Source organism: Megalops cyprinoides, chromosome 20 (genome assembly GCF_013368585.1).
Source record: "Megalops cyprinoides isolate fMegCyp1 chromosome 20, fMegCyp1.pri, whole genome shotgun sequence".
Lineage (NCBI taxonomy): Eukaryota > Metazoa > Chordata > Actinopteri > Elopiformes > Megalopidae > Megalops > Megalops cyprinoides.
Window position 1 is genome coordinate 11,692,638 of NC_050602.1, and position 25,002 is coordinate 11,717,639.

Sequence of the window (25,002 nt, forward strand, 5' to 3'; positions counted from 1 at the left end):
GTGCACATACTCAGTCTTAGTGTCATTGAAGGCCCAAGAGTCACCCCAGCTCTTGACATCCATTATTATGAGGTCATTAGGACACTGATCCCTTGTACCTTTGTGAATCTGATGCCCAGACTGCACTTTTTGCAGAGTCATCCATTCCCCTCCTCTGTCTTCACAAGGGATGCTGGGAAGAAATGTTTGCACTCTTCAGGGGAAGGGGTGCTTACATTTTTCCACTGGTACATTACACTGACCGTCGAAATGATCACAAGTCTGAAATGGAGGTTTTGTGGAACTCTCAGTTGCTGTGTCAGTTGTACAACACAGCCCTTTTCCCTGCCAGTGTTTGTGCTCAGAAGACGCCCACAGGGTGTCATTAACTCAGGCCCTATCCTCGATGACTCACTCGGCCCCTCAAGGGCCTACCGGTTCCTTTGTGCTCCCTCCTAACTCAAGTCCCAATCGCTTAGCCGGAGTAAATGGCAGATTCAGTGGGCTTCCTCCTCTTACACTGGGAGAAAGTGAGAGTCATAAATACAGGAGCAATACCACATGAGAATACTTCTTTCTCAACAAGCTGGAACATTTTCTTTAAGTGAGCCCCTAAGAATAATCAAACAAGACATTCACATTTAAGGACAAGGGAAGGTATCCTTGGTCCAAGCGTGTTGTTCATCCACGCTCATATACAAATGGATTACTTATCATTCTGAAATAATGCTGTTCTACTCAATTTGCTCAGCCTTTCAAATGTTTACCATTGTTAATATTAGTAATATTTGATAGGATTATGTAAGTAGAAGTTCAACTGGAACAGAAACCAGAAATATTTATGTAACTCCAGCACTAGTTTCCTACCCTTCCTTCAGGAGAACTGTGTTGACACTGTAGTTCTTGAGTGACCTTCTTGCATGCACTAACAATGGAAAACCGCATGGATTTGAATGTAAATTTCAATGTCAGTGATTTTATGTTCATGCTCCACAGCTGGGGAAAAACACTGGGATGGTATTCGTTCACACTTGGAAATTATGCAAAGAATGCTAAAGGAGATTTTCATGAGAACTGATTAGGTTTATTCTGCTCAAAGAGCGTTGATAATCCTCATTCTCTGACACCAGATCAGGGATCTGGGAAAGTTTTTGTGGTGGTAGAGCTGAGGAGCAGGTCTGAACAGCAGGAGGAACTTATTGCAGGAAAGAGAGAGATGGAGAGAGAGGGTTAAAATAAGACCTATTTTATCCTGCTGCCAATCCTGGAGAAGGAATGATTCTTCATTCTGTTCTTCAGTTTTGCACAGTGTGGCCTAAGTTAAAAATTAACAACAAGGGGCTCAGGTCTAGAAACTTCATGCAATCAAATCTTGACTTTGGTTCTTATGGATACACATGCTGAATATCTGATAGGATGATGGATGATGACACCACAACATGTCACACATGCATCATTGCATATACATACATAATGTGCAGTTTACGTCTGCAAATCAGTTCCATCAAACAACGCCAGTGCCAATGAATGACCTCAGCCATAGCAGTTCAGGGTTATTCACAAATCTAGTTTGTAGCTTCCTGTCTTGCATCCATCACTGAACAGCTGTAAGACTGCCATCATTGTCAGACTGTCATTCTTCTTCTTTAAGTGGAACCCCACCTCTGCTGTACTGTACTGTCATACTTTTGTTCTTCTCGTAGTCTGCTTCTTTCCTTTTCCTCACTAATGTCTCTCCTAGCAGTGTAGTAAACATTTGAAGGTTTTTTTCCAAAGCTTCAGTAAGCATGACAGTCATTTATGTTCACTTTGGCAAATGTCTTTTAAATAGCAATACCTGCCACTGATACAGTTTCATCCTTTTGTTTTTTTTTGTTTTGATTGTTTTGGCAGAAATGTATTATCTACAGTGTCTGTGTGACGGTGGCTTTCCTTCCATAAAACACTTCCTTTAAAACTAATCAGCCCATTTCTCTACAGAGCAAACATATTTCAGTCTAAATGGCTTCATCTATTATTCATTACATGTTAAGCCGTATGACATTTGGCTAGCTCACATACCATCTTTGTCTCATATAGACTGGAAATTGTATGTATATAATATTATAGTGTCATATAATGTTATATTGAACTTCAAACATCACACTGAATAACCACCATTAAAGAGATGTTTAGACTATGACATTCTGCATTGTCTCTTCATTTTATTGGATTTCATTTTGAATGATAAGAACAATCCCTCTGCCCAACTTAGTTTGCTCATGAACACTCTTCTTTACGACCTTTGTCTCCCAAAAGTGACATGTGGAAATCTTTTTTTGCAGCTTCAAAGTGTTCCTTGCAGAGACAGCAACTGTGGCTGTGCATTGTAATTCACTCTGTGTGGGGTTCAGGCAGGTGCGGTTTACTCTCACCATGGAAAGAGATGAGCAAGTACTGTAGATTAGCAGACCATTAAACAGCTGCTCTCCCCATTAAAAGACACACTTTCTCAGAGTAGAGCTGGGCCATTCTGCGTCCTCCAGACAAGCGTTTTGTTTTCAAAGATTGCGATTGTCTCCCGCTCTGAATGTATTTCTGCGATGTTTCATCCCCCTTTCACGCGTATCGGAAATGAGTTTGTGAGGCGCAAGGTGCCTCAATAAGCAGCCGTTCAGAGAGACGCGTGAGGGTGCAACAGAATAGCAAAAAAAAAAAAAAAAAAAAATCAGATAAACAGAGAAAGCCAGAAGGTTCAAGTGGTTTTGAAGTATGGAGTGGGTGGGCAGCAGTGGTGCTATCACTTGCTGGTTATTTTTTTCTTTCCTTGAGTGTTCCACAGTCCTGTTTCTTCTTGCCCTAACAAATGACCTCTTGGATAATTGGAGTTAACATGCCTTACTGTACAAACCAATGGGCAATTTGCACAGGGTTTTTAAAATACAATTGCATCTCATTGCTGTCAATGGTGTTTTTCTGTGGCCTTTCTGCTGCTGCTGTGTAAATTTTCCCCTGTCTTGCTGAGCCATTATGGTTTATGTTTAAACTAAAAGATTCTCTTCAGTGTTTGCAGATGCAAAAGAAGTGTAAAATGGAATTGCGCTGAACATATCAAGGTTCAAAAAGCAAGCAAGTGCAATTAGCCCACAAGCAATGGCAAATAAGCATCTGAATTGACATTTAAGGATGTGCTCATGAATTTAGATGCAACCCAAGATATGCTGTCTCACTATTTGACTGCATTAGAAAAATGTAGTATTTCCCAGGCTTCAGATCACAGTTCAGTGGCCTGAAACAACAAAAATAGTAGCCCTGGACCACGTGTGTGCCCACCCATTTACAATAAACATATGTAATATATAAAATAACCGTAAGGTAGTAACTGTTGGAACAGCCCTCTGTAGAAAGAGTGTTGAGGGTCACCTGTTAATTAACGAATATTTGCAAACGAACAGCTCCATCGGATATGTAATTGCTGAAGAGAATCCTCATGGACAATAAGGCATAATCAATCCTGGTCAGAGACATCGGTCACAGAGTGACATTTTTACCTGAATGTTGCACCATTGTCAATGGTCTCACAGGTGGAGGGGCACACAACCCAAAGTGTATGACACAGAACAGTCCAGTACATATGTTCAATTAAGTCTGTGTTCAGTAAATACTATATAGTCAGGTATGTGTATTACATATAAGTGTTGAATTGTTTTCTTGCTGCTTCACTCTATTCCAGTTCCAAGTTGTCTGTGCTTGTGTCTTGTGTTTTGAGTTCTGAGTAAAGAGACCTATGATGAGTTTTCTGGCTTTTGTTGGGTAGGAACATTCCCACCTGTGGTGGTAATCCAGTAACTGGCACCGTCAGTGGTCTGGCTCCAGAGAAATTCTGCATTGTTGGACTGACGGCTTTAACGCAGCATGAAATCAATCAACGATCACCCAAGCTTTTGTGGCTTCACAGTAGCCGATACATTTTCGCTTCCAAGTTGAACGGGCTGCTGGGAAATCATGTACGATAAGCTGAGCTCTCCCAACAGGGGGGAGGGGAGGAAGGGGTTGTCATAATGATTCAAATGTTTCCGGACGGCGGCCTTGCGTTACTTCAGTCAGCAGTCTCTGGGGACCCCTCACCCCTCGAGGGGTATCAAAACTTTAATTACAAAACATAACTGTCATGAGCAATTTCAAAAAGGAACGACTATCTCTAGGGGTCACATGTTAGCCTTTATCGGTAATATGTCGGGAAGGATGGGGGGGGGGGGTCATTAATTACACATTCAACAGACGTTATTAGAGATCACATTTTAGGCAGTGAAAGCCATTCACTCTGCACTCTCATATTCGCCCATTTTCCTCAATAATAAAAGAGGCTCTGAAGCATAATTACAGAGGGGATGTCTGTTTTGTTCTCTCATCGAGCTCAAATGGCGCCCGCATCTGACTCTGTCACCATCATCAATTTAATCTCTCTGTAATGGACATGCCATTGAAACTATGTCAATGTAAATTACAATCACAATGGAGCCCGATGCCTCCACGTGCGTCTTTTGGTCAATACTCTTTCAGCCTGTCAGATGTTTAGAGAGTCGTGGCGGAGGGAGAGAGCCGAGATGGGGGGAGAGCGAGCAGAGCTTTTCAAAGAACGTGCTTGGCTTTAACTGAGCCTGGAATCTCACAGAATACATTTTCTCTTGTCTACTGGTCTTTTGCTGGCTTTCTTGTCCACTGGCTGGCAATATCACGCTTCAGAATTTTTATTTGCTTCTCTGTTGCTTTCATTTGCCTGTTTTTTGTCATTTTTTTCCCCCTTTTATTTTGAATTCCATCATAATATGGAACAAAAACAACTGTGCATTTCAGGAAGAGAAATATCAAAACAAAAATGGGTACAGCTCCTCAGCATCGCTGCGGTTTCCGACACCAGCTGGGATATAAACGGCGTGAGCACAGTTCCCTCGCGTTTATAATGGTGGTAAATTTATACGATGATAGAAGGCAGTTGTTGGAGTGTGTATTCGTCGCGTGTGTTTCAGGCCATCATGGAGTGACCTCTCTCCATCTGTGACGGCGTCAGATGCATCCCCATTTAAAAAAAAAAAAATAAATAATAATATTAAAGTCAGATCTCCCCTTCCCCACAGAGCGCTCTTCCTGAACGGAGGTGGCTGGTGCACATTAGCTCGAGATGCAGTGCATCTCTTCCAGCCAACCTCTGCTGACATCCAGCTCTAATCTCAACAGCGCGACCTGCCTACCTGCATCCCTGGGCTCCCAGAGGTCTCTCCCGCTGGAATACCGAGTGCCGGGCGGAGAATGCTAAACAGGGCCGGGATGTGGGGTTCCGGAATGAAAAGTGACAGACCAGCGCAAAGCGGTTCTACATTTCTGGGGCTTACAGAGGAAGACGGGTACCTTTTCGTATGCGGCATGACTACTCGCCTCTGAAATGCCAAGGCTTGATTAGGACCTTTAATATTTTCTCCACCTCGCCAAAGTTGTAACTTAGAGATTACATACAGCTGAACACATGCCAAAGTACATACATGTCAGTTCCTCGTATGCCTGCAGTTTAGTCGAGCTTTTTTATGAACTCCAACCTGACACATCTCTTTAGCCTGCTTGCGTGCCCAGAAAGGAGCTTACAGGAAAAAAAAGCCACATTTAAATGCAGCCAGCAATCTGTTGGCACTAGACTTTAAATCAGACAATGACAGAGAGCAAAATAAACTGCTTACATGTGTCAGGGAGGGGAAACATCTTTATCATTTTGAGTCTATCCTGCTCATAGGAAATCCATACGGTTGGGCTTTTGGGGAATTTGAGCGAATTTGAATGGAGCCCAATTCAGACACCAGAATGAAATTCGGGTCAGGCCTAGCATTCTTCTCCTGTTTCCTGGAAGGAGCAGGAATCTTTGCATTGAGAAACAGCTGCCTCTGGTCATTACTTCCACTGTGGATTCCAGATTCCTCTCCTTGCCTTAACCTCCTCACAGAGTTTTTTTTTTTTTTTTTTTGAATGCTGCCCATAACAGGTACTGAGTTTTCAGAAGCTTTTTCTCCCCTATGGGTCGCGAGATGATGGGGGAGGGTTTCAGCTCCTCACTACATAATCTTGCCAGCTCTGAAAATGAATGATATTCTGAGTACCTACAGTCATTTCAAACAATACAAACCCACAGGGCCACTTTAGCTTCAGACAGTAATGTACTCACGGTGAGGATCCCATTTAGAAATCCATCCTGGAAATACCCGTAAATTGGAACATGCTAGGCCGGCTTTCACTTGAATTTTGTCATTGGTCCTGGTTCAATCTAAGCGCAACTGGTCCTAACTCTGAGTAACAGAAGAAAGTAAGTGTTAACATTTTTTTGATTGGCACAATATTTTCCATCAATTTTGGTGACTTAAATTCACTAGCCAGTGAAATGAATCACTCAAGAACAAGGCACACTGCAGTTAGAATCCGAGCCAAACAGCACAGAAACTGTAACTAGTGAGCAATATGGGGAGACACTACTCATGCACTAACACATGGCTACTTTCATCATGATTGTGAAGGTTTTCACTCCAGTAGATCACCTGATTCAAATGATCATGGTCTCCTTCAAAGCAGTTCAGCATCCCTTACTTTCTAAGAGCATTTGTGGATTACACAGAACTGGAACCCCTTGGATACAATCCTCCAAATGTAGAGTTGAGGAGCCCGATATTGCGGCACTGACAAAATAAACGCCAGCGGAAATACACTGCAGCATGAGAAGCAGCTTTCAAAGCTGTGGCCCTGGGATATTTGGTGTCTTCAATTATGTACTCCTTAACCTAACCTTGGAAGAGCAAGATACGGCAGCATCAGGACGAAGCCGGATGTTGTTCTTTTCATAGAGGCAGCCTGGGGCGATCTCTATTTCACTTTATAATTTGGATTTATGTTCCAATGTCATTTACACATTCTTTGATACTGAATTTAGGGGTCATGTTTGTTCATTGCTAGACATACACTGTACAGTGAAGTGCATGTGTAATGCAAAAAGCATTACATTCAACAGCAACCTTTTGCTGTGCAGTCCAGGGAATCTCAATGTGGACACATTACATACAGTCTGTCGCTGTCAGGAGAAAGGAATATTGTGTATTTTTGTGACTTTACAAAGTATATGATATTTGTTCATTTTTAATATAAACAACAGATGGAACCTGATAGATGGAACAGTAACATAGTTTTGGGCTTTGCAATTCAGCGTATCACAAACCATATTCTTCATAGGAGTATTTCATCCTTGTCAAGGCCTGGAGTCAAGAGCTGAGGGCTGGGGGATTGAGGGGGTTTTGGCGTTTGGTTTTGTTTTGGGAACATTTACAGACTCTTTTTTTTTTGTTTGTTTGGTTGTTTAAAGGTTTCCTCTAAAGAATGAGAGTGCGGGCGTTGTCTTTGCTTCACTAAGCGTCTCAGTGTTTGTCCCTCTGAGGGCTGCTGAAAGGAGAGATGAATGAGGCTCAGGCCATTAAAGCCGGCGCTGCCTCTGGACACCATATGGAGGCAGGGGAGCTAAAACAACAGGGCGGCGCTGCCTTTGTTCAGGCCTTGTTGTCTGGGGCAGCGAAGAAAGGGCCGGGCCTTTTCACAGCCTCTTTAGAGGCGTCCGAGCAGCCGGCCGGATTAGCCGCCCTCTGCGGCGCCTTTCCCAGACTCCGAACAGAGGGGAAGAAAGGAGCGGGCGCAGGGGTTTTGCAGAAAGCTAATGAGAACACCAAAGAGCGCATTAGCTGTTTATTTCATGAGCCTGTTTGGAGCGTCAAAGGGAACGGTGGTACCAATTAGCATTGAGGACTTGACATCTCGGGGCATCCTTGTTTGCTCCGAGGAGGGAGCGGGCGAGTGAACGCGCGCGGGAGGGTCCGTCTGAAATGCAAGACAAGCCGCCGGCCTCATGCAAGGGGTGGGGAAGGAAAACGCGAGTGCACCAGGAGTTGGAGTGATGTCCCTGAAATGTAAAGCCAGCTGGACCTCCATTATTCAAAAGAGCCACTTGTTTTAATTCAGCGGAGCTGGAAAGGCGGTGTGGACGAAGGAGGGCTTAGAGGCAGGCATGGCCATGCATATGCAACAGTGGCTAAAGCTTTTATTTATATGGCCAGGTTACTCTCCTGCCCCCCCGGGGGACCTCACACCCAACCTCTGCTTAAAACACGAAACAACACAAAGAACGGAACCGGCACAAGTGATACTGTATAACACAATTGTCTTTTGCATAAAAAGCCCAAGCTCTCCGTGCTGTTCTTTTGATGTGTTTTAATTTGATCCGCAGAAAAGCCTGAGCACTTACTTGAAGCATTAGTGTTGCAGATTCACAGAGCTTTGTCTAGACTTTTCTTTACTCCAGAGGTCGGGTACATGTAGTGACTAAAATCAGTGAGTTCCTCTCAAAGCTGGGCATTTTGAGACTTTCTTCCTCTTTTTTGTCATTCCTGAGTATATGCAATTTCTGACTCCCCTCAAACTACAGGTTCACTGCAGTCTGGAGTTCCAAAGCATGTCATGCCATAAGGCAGACGTGTGTGTCGATCCAACAGTATAAATCCTTCATTGAAAGCCCACATCCATGTAAGACCATGTACTGTATGTGTATTAGTCCGTGCCTCATAGGTCATTATTCCGTTTTATATTTATTCATAGCATTTTCCATCAAGCCAAAGTCCTTTCCAACATAAAGTAGGTCCATGTGGCAGTTTTGTGTGTGTGTGTGTGTGTGTGTGTGTGTGTGAGAGAGAGAGGAAGAGAGAAAGATACAGAGAGAATTACTCTTGATAGGTATTCAGACATCTTGAAGGTCCTCTCCAATGCTTTTATGCCATTACTGCCCATTATATCCGAAGGGAAACTCCTGAAATCATGCCCTCACATTAATCATCTGTTTGGAAATGACTGACAGTTTGCCATTTATTGGAAATGAGATACCACTGGGGTCAGATGGATAGAGATACAGTTACAGGATGATGTCATTTGACTTTTTTCTCAGCATTTAATTCTGCCTTAAACCCATCACAGAACGCCCCACTCCTGTCAGTTGTTGTGAACAATAACGCCGTAGGTTGCTAAAGCTAGGGAGGCTTTCTGCATGCAAAAGCAAAGTTACTGCTCCTGTTTTACTGTCTCAGTCCTGTGCTGGAATGCCTGCAGTTTCTGTTCTTTGGCCTTGAGCCCCTCAGGTTGGTGCGGTAAGGGGACTGCAGTTTCTCCTGTGCTGTGTTAGAGGGGGATTGGCAGTGATCCTTCTCACCCTTGTGTGAAGGAAAGTCATTCCCCTGCAGCAGCTGAGAGCAGTGAACCAGCAGAACCAGCAGCAGGAGAGATCAGTCCAGCAGGACACACACACACACACACAGTATATATATATATATATATATATATATATATATATATATATATATATATATATATATATATATATATATATATATATATATATATATATATATATATATATATATATATATATACTATACACACACATATATATACTTATACACATATACACTTACATACAAGCACAAACATACACACACACACAACAGAAGACATATACATTCAAAGAGACATACACAAGCACACAGACATTCATATAGAAGCACAAATGCAGTCACAGATGCATAAACACAAATATGCATATGCACAAGCACACATAAACACACATACATGTACACAGGCATATAAATCTAACTTCAAATGTGAACAAAAGCATGTATGTACACACATGCATGTATACAAACAAATACTACACACATGGACACAGAGTACACGTGTTTACTAAAACATGCACAATTAAACATAGACGGTGCATATAAGGACTCAAATATGAGACCTCTTATGAGATGCTGACACCATCTGTTCCATTGTACTTATCAAATGTCTATAATACACACATTATGTAAACATTTAAGCAGACATACATGCTCACACAAATGCACAAACACACATGTACACCCATACTACATACACACAAATATGTTAAAGCACACATGCCAGAACATTTCCAAAAAGGTACATAATGCATAGATTGATAAACGACAACAAATCTCTAAAATGGGGCTGGTGATTCAGTTTAGTTGTCTGTGTTAATTCGTCTCCTCCTTCAAAAAGAGAGCGAGGAGGAAAAAATGTGTTTGGGAAAAATGGAAAAATTACGCCTTTTTAAAAATGCTAATTGAAACAGAAGCCTTTCCAATCATGCAAACAAAACTGTCTTTGCTCTAGAGGGTGGCATTGAACAGCGTCTCGTGTGGGGAAAGCAAAGCTGATTAAAATTACAGAGAACCATCGTATTCATGTCACATAGTCGACACTGTGATTTAAACGTCAATAAAAAAAGACGTCGACGGGATCTCGCGCTTGAAGTACACTGCTGTGCTATGCAGCCTTTGTGGACGCCATCTGACAGTCAGATGCACGAAGTAGCTCCGCCTGACAGAAAAAAGCATTTTGAGGAATGAAGAATGAAATATAATCCGCAGAGGTGTGTCAGTAAAAGCCACACGGCACTGAGCAAATGCTGAGTGCTGACTAACCTTTTAAGGGTAACTGATAGAAGGCTCTTCAGACAAAAATACAATATGCTGAGCGCCGGCTTGCTGAAATAGAGGGGACGTCACACAGATAGACAGGATGAAAAGCTCCACTGGCCTTGACCCGGTATTTGTTGAGCAACTGCTCGTCTGTTAAGAAAAACCTAGCCAGTGAGAGAGCCTTTTTTTGCTTTGGTTTGGGCGCAGACGTATCTGTGCACAACCTCAATTTGTTCTGTAATTTCTCCGCAAGACAAAGGATATCAGGTTTCATCAAAAGAATATATAAAATCATAAGAACAACCATTTCCTTCACAAGGTTGGGCCATGCTTGGCAATGCTGGATGGGCCATTGTCTATCCCCTGTAAAATTGTGTCTGTACAGGTTGAAAAAAATCTGAAAAAAATTCATTTTTTTAAACAGATCAGCTAGTACAGTTTAAGCAAGCAAATATGAAAATTGTTCTACCCATGACCCATACTGTAAAAGAATATTCTTGACCAAATTAACTCATTTTTCTCCAAGGATCCATGTCAATGGATTCAATTTATTCATTTTGTGAAATTCCGCTAGAAATACTTTTTAAAAATGAAGCTAACTGGGCATGTCCTGTAACTGGTGTGTGCAGTTTGCAATCTTGATTAAAACTGTGCAATGAAACGGAACACAGCCATGAGAGACATGTCGCCTCTGGTTACCTCCTTTCTAAAGCCCATGCTATCATGGGACCATCAGATGTGCATAGCAATATTACTTTGTTCGGGACTGCATCTGGTGTGAAACATCCTCAACAGGAGGCATTTAACAGCGTTGAACAGAATCAATAAGGAAACGGAAACTAGCCTAGAATGGACAATAGCTGATTATAAAATGCAATTACGTACATTTTGTGTTATTTCTTTTACCCTGTTCTTATCTGTTTTCTGAGAATGTTACAATGATTGCTCCACAGGCGCAGCTGTGTTTCGGTTCTCTTTGACTGTGTACTGTGCAGGTCAGCGCTTTTTTTTCCATCAGTCATGTTTTAGCACACAAGTTGCTCAGTGGAGTGTACTTAATGTCCACGAGTGCTCTGGCAGAGCCGACATTGTAACCTGCTTTTTTGTAATTGAAACTTCTGTACGCTTGACAGGTCTAGCTATAACTAACTAATTAAACTCACATTTATGCTATGTTTGAATTATACTTCATGTGTGAAAGTATTGATTCACTCTATCAGACATGAAAACTGGCATTGGCCAATAGCTGATATCTTAGCAAATCCAATGTCCAACTAGTACATTAGTCCCTGTCTCCAGCTGACATGCTTATCAGCATCCATTTTTGTTTATTTATTATTTATTTATTGCTACATTGTCTGTATGGTATGTCATTCAAGTGCTTGTCATAAGGAAGCTCTCAGGTGATAAACCACAGAAAATAATGTCAGAGAACCACTGGCCTTGCCCCTGACAAAAGTTGCTGGATCTGGTAACTAATTGGATGGGTGCTGGATAGGACTTCAGATAAGTGATTTAGGAGAGTGCTGTATCTGGCAACAGAATGGAAGGCAAGCAACACAGAATGGAACATCACAAGATTAAGGAAAGGTTAAATACAACCAGCTGTCAAGTGAATTCTGTATATTTTAAGGTCACGTAAGGTCAAAGAGGTCAAGTGTCAGGCTGTCATGAGGCGATGGAGGTTCAGCAAGCCTTGGAAATAGGCAATGAAGAGCTTACAAACAAAGGCTTAGAGAGCTGTATCACACACAGTAACAGGTGTATGCAGAGATCGGTCAACTGTGGGAGAATTGGTTAACCCTTTCCACCCCTCCCACTGGCATACGAAACTGGATTACATGCTTTCCACAGCAGCAGTCATTTTTGCAGGGTAAAAATTATAGTCATGCTCCTTTCTTGTTAATGGTGTTATCCGCCACTTTGGGTTAACGGCTTTTTCCTGCCAGCACCATCAGCCAGCCTGGTCTGATTTCTGTTTCATCACTTTCCCTAGAGACGTGCTAGAGACAACTGCATTGTTGACCACCTTGGTGGACATTAGGGTGAACGGTAGGACTTTTGAGGATTTTGGCCAGGTTTTTAAATACAGCATTACAAAGCCTTGGAGCCAGTGCTGCATCAGCACTGCAAACTGCTTCCGTCAGCTGCGGGCCGGTGTTCACACAACGCAGTAACAGCGGGGCGGGACCCCTGCGTGGGAGTGGGTCCCGGAGGGCCGAGATGACACTGCAACCCCCTCCCACCTTGGAGATCACGGCAGGCTGCGCAGAGCGCGGTCAGAGAGCCGCCTAGAAACATCAACAGCAGAGGATCTTGCATTTTTGGAGCGATTGCCTTTCGCCTAATTTCCTCCCATTGATGGAATGCAAAATTATGCGCTGCCGGGTCAGGCCCTCCGCTGTTTTTGCCTTGATTATTTTTCGCCCGCGGTTGAGCCGCGGCTGAATGCATTTGGAGTCGGCTCCTCAATTTGGCGCCCCGGCTCCCTCCTCGCTACCCGGAGGGAGGCCTACATTATCGGAAACCAAATGAAAGAATAGCTGGATTATCCCCCTCTGCAGCCTACTTTAAATGCAAATGCCAGGGGCCTCATCCTGGGAGTGTTTTAGCGCGAGCGCGGTGATGTGTTAAGCGTGCGCGTTATCGCCGCGGGCCTCCCGTAGCTGCTGGGACCAAATTAAAACCACCGGAAGAATATCTGCGCTCTCTCTCTCTTTTTTGTCCACCCTCTGTTATCATTTGGCGAAGCGGTGCCCAGGCCAGGGTGAGAGGCAACATCGAAGGGTACCTCCGCTGGGTCTTATTGAACCAGTGCCCCACAAACACACCCCACTCTCCCCATGTACAGATGGACTGAAGTCCCAAAAAGATCATTAGTCACCAACAGACATTTATCAACAAAACAGAGGAGGATAAAATAAAATAAGAATCATTGATAAATAGAAGCATAACATTATGTTCACATATACACACTCACACTTATGTATGTGTATACATATATAACGCATATTAGTTCAGTGTGATGTCATTAAGATTTTGTCATTAGAAAATCATTCAGCAGTCATTTTCAGACTGGAACCAGCTGGTATGATGTACTTAATAAAATGTCCTTTGAAACAGATTGTCCAGTAAAACATTAAAATCCCATTTTGCCAGTAATGTGTCTGGCCGTTTTCAGTGTTTTTGCAAGCACGTTAGCTTTGCAGATATCCCAGGGTTGAAACTGGTGATTTACAGTCACTGTAAACTGGTGGCTGGGTTTACAGCTGAGATCAAGCCGAGAGGACTGGTGGAGGTGATGGAGGTCGGGTGTGTGCAGTGAGTGGGGGGTCCTTTGGTCACATCCCTTCACTACACCATCTCCACAACTTTGATTGGCTGTTCAGTGTTTCTGCAGCAATGGTTGAATAATTTATTTTAAAACAGTACACATAAAGGGCAAAAAAGCTATAATTGGCTACTTTGAATGAGACAGCGAATTGTTTGATAATACCAAAACCCCAAATAATATAATATTAACAAAGGGTTGTGACATTAAGAATGTTTATTTATATGTGTCTGTAAAAGTGAAAATGTTGGTGCAGCATTACAGAAATGTTTTGAGAATATCATATGCTTGTTGGGTTATCATCTCCTCCTTCATCCATAACATGAAAGTTAAATGCGTCTGCTTTCACAAGGGAAGGTATCCTTGGTGCTCACAGACCAGATAAAACAGTGCTTCAGCAAAATCTCCAAGATGAATTCAGTTATAATTTGCCTTCTGATTCCATTTCACATACAGTTAACCTCTAATAGAGAAAGCATTAAAAAGACACTAAACAGGCAGAGGCAAGTGATATATTAACTCCACACAGAGTGGTCTATGTGAATATTAAAGTTACAAAGTAACAGCCACAAGTTTCCTGTAAACAGAAAATGTGAAAAGCGTTGGCACTCTTCAAGAGTTGCTAACAGAGAAACAGCTTAGTTAAAACACTAGCGTGCTTCTTTTTCTTTATTTGTTTTTCTTGCTCATCAGAAATACTGAAAGCCCCTTGATAAGCAAACTGTCTACACACAATTCCTTATCGCAAAGTGCAGTTGAATTCCTTTTTTCCGCGAATTGTTTACTTTTAGAAGATGACCGCAAATTTAAAGAGCGCAGCGCTAGCTTTGAGGCGAGAGCCATACATCCACAGTATTTACTTCTGTCAGTGTTTATCCACTCTGTTTACCCTCGTCGGTTGTGTTTTCTTCCCCTCCAAAATGCTCCATTATCAGAACATTACTGAGCCATTTGGCACCGCGAGCGCATTTGCATCAGACCGGCCTCCTCGCCGAAATGCAGAAACGCTCCCACTTAAAGTGCACATTCATTGAGCCATAGCATGTCTTTAATTTCAATTTTGATTACGTGTCCCGGCCCACCGGTCCCAATACCTGTTATTCTGAGAGGAACCCTGGTTTCCCCAGGGGGCAAAGAGGAGATGAAATGCTGCAGCACAACAATAATGTAAAACAGGGCCTAACCCAGGACAGCTTAGATGCAGTGAGGGGGAAAAGGCTTACATTTGTATAAGTTATCCGCCACCAAAAAAAGAAAGGTCAGAGTGCAGTTACCATTTAGATTGGGTGAATGGAAATTTGGGAACGGAGGAGGGTGCTGTGTGCAGATGGGGCTGGGGACGCTCCCTTGAGAATCTCAACCAATTCAGTCAAGCCAGCACTGCCTGCCACTTGTATGTCTGTATGAACCAGAGGGAAAAAACCTGTTGGTTACATGGCTAAAAATACGCCTGGGTGGTGCAGTGACCGAATTGCACAAACATTTCATCAAACACGTTCATGCTCTTGTTGTTGCCTTTCAGCAGGTGGTGTGAGGTGTGTAGAACAGCCAGAGACTGAAACCGGAGTTGATTTGATGAATCTTGGCGTAAGTCGATGACGTCTCGATTTCTCTTCTCCTCCAGTAATGAATGTTCATTGGGAAATCGGCACCTGAAATGGGTTTGTGTCCAAATTCACATAACCCGGGCAATCGTGCTTCAACTTGAACAGACATTGCATTGTTGCTGGGCTCCAAACTTCAATCCTGCAGAGGACATCGCTACAACATAGTAAAGCTGTATACACTGGATTCCTTTCTTCTACCATGCTCCATCTCATGACCACACCAATGTTCCTCACATCCAGTCTGTGACAGATGTGACGGATGGAAGACAAACTGTGTTTATGGATCCTCAGGTTTTCCAGTGCTAGGGAACTGTCTGAACGCAACCCTCTGAATTCAGAAAGATGTTTAAAGACATGGTTGAAAAGTATAACCAGCTGCTCCTAGTAGCCACCTTATACAGAAGGTGTAGTCAAATAGATGTTGTTAAATATTTCATTAAAATTCATTGCTGCCGCTTCTACCCAACTCCAGCCTTAATCTTAGACTTGCAAGTGCACGGAGCCTGATACTTCAGACAACTTTCCTTACAGGAAGTGATTAACAGTGTTGAACGAATCAAATGTCTGTCCCTATTGCTGCCGTATTGAGAGGGCTGAAAGACAGATGGGGCGGCGACCGCTCGTGAATAAAAATGTAGCCTGAGCCGGGGAAATGGGCTAGAAAACCCTCACAGCACAAGCTTTTCCGGAGCACCAATTTTTTTCCACACTTTTTTTTTGTCCTTTTTTGTTGTTATTTTGACTGCACTCCAGAGCAGTGACTGGTTGTTTTCAGTTTAATGCTCCTCTCGTAATTCGGCTGAAGGGCTCGGCAGCTGTGTGAAGTGGTCCTTTGTCGGCCCGCACGGTCGTGTGAACCCGAAATGACGGGGGTGGGAACAGGGGCCAGACGTTTAGGCCCTTTCAAGTTTCAAAGAAATACACACAATGGGGAGAGGAGATGACCTTATACTCCGATGGGATGAGTGGCTCAGGAGATTCCTAGAGAGGTCTATTCAAACCTCCGCAGCCATTTTGTATAGCAGCAGATGAGTGCTTATAAGCAGCACTTTGTTTTTGTTAAGGGTATATCGTTCATTGTGAGATCGAGTTCTGCATAATGCCATACATACATGAGTGCGGCCACTGGCCACTCATTGCTACCGACACATACTGACTTACAGTATAGGACAGAGTGTTCTGCTGTGATGATGAGTGGATTTTGCTTTTGTATTAAACGGTTAGAAAGTGTAAAAAACAAATGGATTTGTTTGGTAATAGATGTTGTTCAAGAATATGATTGCAGTAGGGCTCCAGAGTAGCTCAGTGATTGAGGCATTCACTTTTAACGGAAGCAGAACTCTACGGCCTGGGTTGTATGCCTCTGTATATCATTTACCTCAATGACCCAATGTGGAGGAATAAACAGTCGAGCCGTTAGCCTGCGATTTGTCAGGTGCCTGGGAGATGTCAGTGGACAGCCGAGTGTCCTCCAATGAATTCCCACCCCCACCGCAGTGCACCGTGTGACTTGCAGGAAAAAAAGGGCACTGTCGGCATGCAAGCCGTCGACTGCATTGGGCGGTTGCATTTGTGTAACCACAGCACCCTTGAGCGAATGGTGGCTGTTGTTACGAGACAAGCCTAATTGCAGAATTGGTGACTCCAATGGATAGACAGGGCTGGATATAGGGGGTAAAGGCAAAAAAAAAAAAAAATGACAGTATATTGGATGAGTATGTATTCAATTAAAGGGATAAAATGTTACGTAACCATGCTTAATTATGTAGTTGCTCTTCTCTCCTGACGAAACATTCTGACCTCTCCGCAGCTTGGAGTCACTTGACTTTGCAATCCGTCACTTCAGGGGCTGAACTTTTCATCATCTTGCTGCTCTTGTCCCCCGCAGAGCAGGCAGACTGTCTACGATTTAGTGTCTCGGAGAAAAGCTGCTCTGCGGAAATCTCTGGGTAATTTTTTTTCGGCTATTTTTATCTCGATTTTATTTATTTATTTATTTTTCCCTTTTCGCAAACTTGTCCCAAGTTTATAAAAAAAAAAAGAAAAGTGAAGAACAGACGTGCAACAGGCTGCCGAACGTCTCCCTTCCGATCGGTCCGGTGTTGTTTAAAGACCAATCCCCGACAGAGAGGGAGCGCGGTGCAATCTGCTGCCTCTAAACCCCGGTCCTCCGGCGTATGAGATGGCGAGCGGCGGCCCATATGCCACCGAAGGCCCTGCTGCAGTCTTCCCATCGATCAGCCGCCATGAATTTTTCAGCCCGAGCAGCCAGGCTGTGTAATACCGCAGGCGATCTGAGTCTGATCCGGCACGGTGCTAATACGATCAGAAGTTTAAGCAGACAAAGAAATGATCTGACATGGATTTTTGTATGCTACATCATGTTTTTGCTCATATTTAAACAAGGATTTGAATAAATGTTGAAAATATTGAAGGCGTATTGCATGACACTATTTGTAAATGTTGTATTATTACAGCCAGGATTGAATCACTATAGCAGGGCATTGAGAGAGAAAATGTTGAGAGGAACGTGTCTCTGTGTATACAGATGAAGCCAAGCTTAATGGGACTGTCCCTATGTGATGGCCTTCAGGCGCCCCTGACGTGTGGCCAACTTCAATCATATTATGGGAGACGTCCTCCAACAATAAGACAGATGACCTTTCATGTGAGATGTATGCATCGAGGGGAATATTTGAAAAAATTGAAATTAGGGCTGTATTATAACAAATGACTCGCTGTCTCTTCACTGAAATGCTGGCTAACTTTCTCTCTCTCTCTCTCTGTCTGTCTGTCTGTCTTGTTCCCTGTCTCTCCATGTCTCCTTCTCTCATGCTGTTTATTTTGTGGTGGTAGGCCTGATGCTTAAACATACTCAGGCTCAGAACGGGTGGCCTAATTTCCCTGAGAGACTCTGTAGTGTGAGAGTAGGAATATCTTTTCCTTAAGTTCAGAGTGCACAGATCTGCTCTGTATCTGTGTGTGTGTGTGTCTGTGTGTGGGCGTGTGTGTGTGTGTTCATTCCAAGAGGTGCCTCCTTGCTCAGGCTGTTTATAAACCCCAGAGGTGAAAGTAAATCTTGGGTTGCAACAAGCAAAAAAAGTGTTTGCTGAATCTGTACACAGGCCTGAGGTGAGAATCAACTGGAACAGCAAAGCCTCTCTCTGCCGGAGCAGGCATGGACACATAAAGCCTTCAGCCCAGCAGTCAGGATGGAGTGAGGGACAGGGGTGTAGGGAGGCCGGGTGCTGGTGTCAGGATGTGGAGCTCTGGGCTGGCCACCAGGGAGGCAACTCCTACAGAGCCTGGGAGACATGAACAGCAATTTTAACAGGACCGGCATCCCTGGAGGCGAGACTTCTATATTTAGATATCTCAAAGTGCACCTCCATACCTTCTTTACACTCAGACGCACAGCAGGAGAGCAGAGGTTTCTTAAAAATGATCTTAAGCATATATACATCTAGATTAAAGATTCTTAGCGATGAAGCAGTTTCACTGTACTGAGGAGACTGTGCAGGCAGTGTTGTTTAATGATACCCTCAGAACATCACACTAATTGATATTCAATTATCCTCCACTTTCAGTGTAATTCACACACAGCACTGTGTCCCATGAGATAGCAAAGCAAGAGGAGACTGGCATTGTGCGTGTACAGGGGAGACAGCTCTGGGTGACACAGGCCAATAGGACAAGAACCGTGCTCCCTAATGGTATGGCTTCATCTGACAGGGCAGAGCATAATCTCCAGCCAGGGTTTACTCCATGTGGGCCAGCCTGGAATGACATGACAGTGACTACTACTGTGAATCCCTGACATTGGTAGAGACTAGAGGGTAGAGATGTGTCTCTTGGAGAGGCATGTTGTACCTGTGCTTCATATCAGTGATGCAATCTTCCGGTGATTATTTGCTTAGGAGACGCCTTCACCCATCATGATCTAATGTGCAGATGGATCAACCCAGCAACAAGAGACTGAAAGCTAAAAACTAAGAACTATCAGGAATTATAACATTAATAAAATAAAAATTTTTATGGGGCCTTTTACTACTTTTACTACACGAACCAGAAATGTGTGCTCAAAAGGGCAGGGGACAGATGGACAGATAGAAGGGTGGTTGGAGAGAATAGGGACAAAGAGGGAATGGGTGGAAGGAGATGGTGATAGAGGGGTAAAGAAAGTGTGCGAGCTAGAAAGAGTATGGGAGGAAGAAAAGGAAGAGATTGTGATCCTCTCTGTGAGAGCTCTGTCACACTGTAGTGTGTTATCAGTCTAAGCAAAAATGGATTCCAGTAGCTCTCTTCTGAAGAGCAGGGTACCTATAGCAAACATGGACACAGAGTGTTACATTTCCTGCTTTGTATTCTTGTCATACTGAGTAAGTGTGTGCATGAGTTACATCCTGTTATTATTATTAGTAATAATTATAATAATGATACTGTTAGTCAAAGCAGTATTACTATTATTAGTTTGCAGTCAACCTATCCAGCAAACGCTTGGTTTTATTCCTCCTCATTCCTCTACAACGGCTGACTTTTAATCAACTTTGTATTGAATCAGAGTGAACAAAAAACACTTTCTTGATATTGTATGAACACAAAGTCCACCAAGCAGCTCTCAATTTCCTGTTACTGAGACTCCATCATTTATTCATCTTGAAACTCTCCACCAGAGCCATATTTCTCCACTCTGACAAAGCCCCGAGCCTGAGCCGTAATCACCTGGCCCTCTCCAGCTCCACCCCATCCTGTGTGTGTAATTTGAGCTCATTAGTCTGCATTGTGCGCGGCGTTCCATTGCCCTTCATCACTGCCTGCACCTTTTCCCATGACTCCACATTAATGAGGGATTTCGTGAGACTCCGCTCCGAAGAGACCGGCTGTCTACCTGTCCCCAACCCCAGCCCCTCTTGTTAAACTTCGAGGGCCCAGCAACATCGGGTCCGTTTCAGACCTCAGCACTTTCCTTCCTGAGGAGACAGATGCTGCAGAAATTTCCCTCTCTGGCATTTTTTTTTCAGTACATTTTTCTTTCACAGCACTGTGACCAAGAAGCATCTATACAGCCTGCTGAAGGTAACTCTGATTAGACATTCTCCAAACAATCACTCAAACCAGGGATCATTTGTAGATCTAATTGCCCAATGATGCATTTAGGTACAGTACAACAGCGAGGTATCTCTAGATCCTAAACACACAACTATGAGATCTCCCAATCAAGATACACTATATAAAAACATTTACTGTAATGCTCCTAACCATACTATGGCAGGGCACATACACACAGAGACAATACAGATCCAAAAACACGTAGGTAATTTACATTTAGTTTAGTCTGTCTATGCCATATGCCATCATAGACCTTAAAGGTCTGTTTTTGGTATCTGTAATGGATACTCCTCATAAGAACACCATCCTTGTTCTTTATGTAATGAAGGAGATTAAGAGGACCTGGCAGAAACTATTAGTCATAAGGTGGTGTACCGTGGAAAACTGCTCAGGTTCAGCACCTCACCACATGCGTTATGATTATGAAGATATCTGTGATGCCAGAGCCAGATGGTAGCTTTAACCAGAGTGAACTTCCTTTTCTGTAACTCTGTTTTGAAATCATTTGTTTTCTGCCCCGAAAATGGCTGAAATGATGTGAAGCATGTGTTACTTTGGACGTTCTTAACGATTTAAACCAAAGAGATGTTTTTCAATGAGTATGTTCACCAGTCACTTAGTATATATGGCTGTAACCCATGTTACATCACTCAAATCTCTTGGATATTGCCATAAACCATCTGAGGTACTACATCTCTTATTTTATCATCATACTGTACGATGGAAGGCTAGCTAAAATATTATAACAATGCTCTACGACTCTGTCTTTTAGTGTTCAACTGCATAAACACATTGTTGCATGTATATTTAGCCTGCTGGATTGTGTGCCGTTATTTTATTTATTTATTTATTTATTTTTGCTAACACCTTTGCTAAATGATGTTTGATGATGTAATTATTTAAACTGCAGAAAATGCATCTAACAATGAAGTGGTTCCATATAAAAGTGGGGGGAACTACCTTTTATCAATTCCCATGTGAAAGCTGACTTTTCCTCCTTCACCCCTAAATAAATGATGCATGAAACATTTCTGCCCCCTACTGGTGAATCCTCAAGGTGTAATATACACCTTGACATAAAGAAATATGAAATTGTCCACACAGGCTTTGTTCCTTGCTTACTTTACATTTGCGTAACATATACATTCACTGTCCAAGTATAGAATTTTAAAATGATGTCCAAAGGAAGATAATGAGCAATACTGAATGTTGTCATTCAACATGGAATCCTACGAGACCCAGCGGTTTTCAACGGTTCTCAGAAAATGTGACATTGAAGGGTTTCAGATGTTTAAACATGGAGATAATCAGGCTAGTCTGTACATACATATATTCTGTTAATGTCCTCTGACTTGTCTTTACTGCACATTTTATAATCGCACAAGAAGACACATATTACAAGACTCATAAAGCATAGTGACAAGTATTTAATCAAACCATTATATCAATCGTGTTATTGCTCATTCCATACATTTTAATTGAACACCCCTTTTTTAACATGAGAACAATTTATTGCTTGTGGAGCCTTTATTAATTTCGACGGAATTGCATCCGTCAAGTTGAAATAAGAGGCACCTTACATAAAGCCGTGTGTCACGACCCCAATAAAGGCACAACAGATAAGTTATCCACGTAACTGAGAGACAGAAACACTCTTGCAATATCATCTGTGCCACATAACCATTCTCAGACTGCAGTTACTGTAATTGTGTGGTACATATAATTCCCAGAAATAGAAGGACATTGATATGTATACTGTATATCTGTGATATACAGAATGTTGGACCTGCTCTGGACCATGCCAAAGGCATTGTCTCAACGCAAGAGATGAGATAGGCAGATAAGACTAAGTAATGATCACACGTGACGACTGTGTACTGCATTCTATTAGCAATGGAGTCAGTGAAGGAGGGAGAAAAAATATCATTCAGAAAATGTGTTCAGCACATTCAAAACCACAGGGCTTAGTATTATGGTATTATTGTATCCGTGGCATCCTAACCTTACAACGCGGTCTGCAGTTTCCCCCACGGTATCTTTCTAACCTTGAAGTGACCTTGCATTGAAAGAATGCACATAATTTATTTTAATCTGCTTGAGTCAGATGTTCACATATTGCCTTTGTTTAAGTGAGTGGCGCGTGTAATGCAAGTCAAAGCTGAAAACAGCTGCGTGCTGACATTTCGGTGTGCGGGAGCCGGCTGAGATATATGTAGAGCTAAAGTTTGCAGATTAAAAGGGAACGCGCAGCTACGAGAGAGCCGGAAACTGCTGCATACAGGCTGTGTAAATGTCTGCAGTAGATTTACATCTCATCCCTGCTGTGTCTCCAGGGGGGAATACAGCAGCCAGGGAGAGATATACTGTATGATCTCCTGGCGCGAAGGATGAGGAGTCTGTCCCGGGCCACGCCCCCCCTGCTCAGTATGGGAGGCCAGCAGGCAGAAAATATTTAAGTCAATATATAGAACTGTTCTTTTCCATGATACTGATGCTGAGCGTGAAGGTGAGATTTAGTAAATCATGGTGTTGATCACCATGACGATGACAGATGATTACAACGATGGTGGTGATGGCAACAATGGTGATGAAGACGATGATGACAGTAGTGATATCAATGGTGATGTTTATGTCAGTGATGACGGTCGTGATGCTGATCTTGATGATGAAGATCTGAATGGTGGTAATCATGACTGTGATGATGAAGGCAGTTGCTGATTGATGTCTTTACCACAACAGATTGCTGAGTGTCACCTGTCTGTCAGTCTCCATAGCACCACTGAGGTGAACAGTAAATGCATATCATTGCGCTAGAGAAACCTCCCGGTTGATGAATGGATATCAAGAAAGTCATAATGAATGTGTGAATGAATAAGGTGTGCAGCAGATGAAGGGGACCCCTTCCAATGATACTATTTCAAAGCCATTTTTGTTTTTTAAATATAAACATTATGGACAGTGTGGTCAAGTGAATTTTGAATATAAAGAAATTAATTCAAGCAATTATATGCTTGTTATGTAAATCAACTTGGTTTACATCTCAGCTGTAAGAATCACTTTTTCATAACTATGTCTCCATAAGTTAAGGGGGGAAAGAAAAGTTAACATTGCTAACACTGATAGTTGTTACTTAATAATCACTTCTTCTTTCTCAGCAGTTGTGTGGTCAATGCTTTACATACATTCTGCTGTTCACTGGAGCAGATACAGGACTTGTTATTAAAAAAATGAAGTTGTGGAAGACAGTAAGGTTGTGAAAGATGGTAATGGAGAAACAATTTGATGAGTGTTGATTTTTTATGATTATTCACTTGTTCACTTATTCAATGTTCTCTAAGGTGGAGTGGTTGACAATGAGAAGAACCACATGTCTCAAATTCTCACCTCCATCACTGTGCTTTTTTGTAATAACATTTTTTTCACTTGATCTTAATCCACCATAATATGATTTTTCTGGCTATTTCTCACATGTAATAAGCCCTTTGCTTAAAACCGGGCTCATTGTTATGCAATCCCACAATTTGCATTTCCAGATTTTCAATTAGAGCTTGTTTTGAAAGCAGAATCAAAGAGAGCAGTTTGTGTTTGAGAGAGAGAACATCTCCTACAATTAACCAGCAGCGCTTCGACTCTCATGACTTCCTGTCCTCTCTGACTCTCTCAGAAAGTGCCCCTTCAGGCTCATCGAGTGAGAAATACCTGCATTTTTTGTGGCCGTGGTGACACCAGGCCCAGAGAAAGGGGTCTAACACCAGGGGGAGCTGGCGTGGTTAGGCCTCAAGCTGGTGGCTATTGTGTGCGCAAATTAGACAATGAATACATTTGCGTCTGCCATGCCTATTTATTTTCTTTGTCATGTCTTTGGAAAAAGTGTATCCATGGTCATGAATAAACATGGACATGCAGGACAAAACCCACACACGAGCGTAGTATCAAGTGAGCTTGGCGCTCACAAATCGGCAGTGGTGCTTTGGAAAGCAAGGCCGACAAGCCTCCAGAAAAACCTCCACTCTTGTGAAAACGGTCCTATGGTTAAAGAAGAGACACATTTTTTTTGTGCTAACCTTTGATAGTATCCTACATAATCTCTGTCGTCTTGGAAACCCACAGCGAAATGGGAAAAGCGAAGGAGGAGAGATGAGGTATGATTGAACATAATCCATAGGGAATGGGTCCCGCAATTAACCTTTTCACCATGTCTGCCTCTTGACTTTTGTAAATATACCATTTTACCGTCATTATAGTGCCTGGTAGAATCCAGGGGAAAATGGTTGATAAGGACAGAATATTATTATAAAGAGGAAGCAGGAAGGTGACATATACTGCAGGAGGATACTTAGAGGGAGAGTTGCAGATGATTCATCTTGTCCAGCTTAATAAAATTACTTTTTATTACAATTCTTATTAATAATGCTTTATGGTTAGTAGTGGGAGTTTT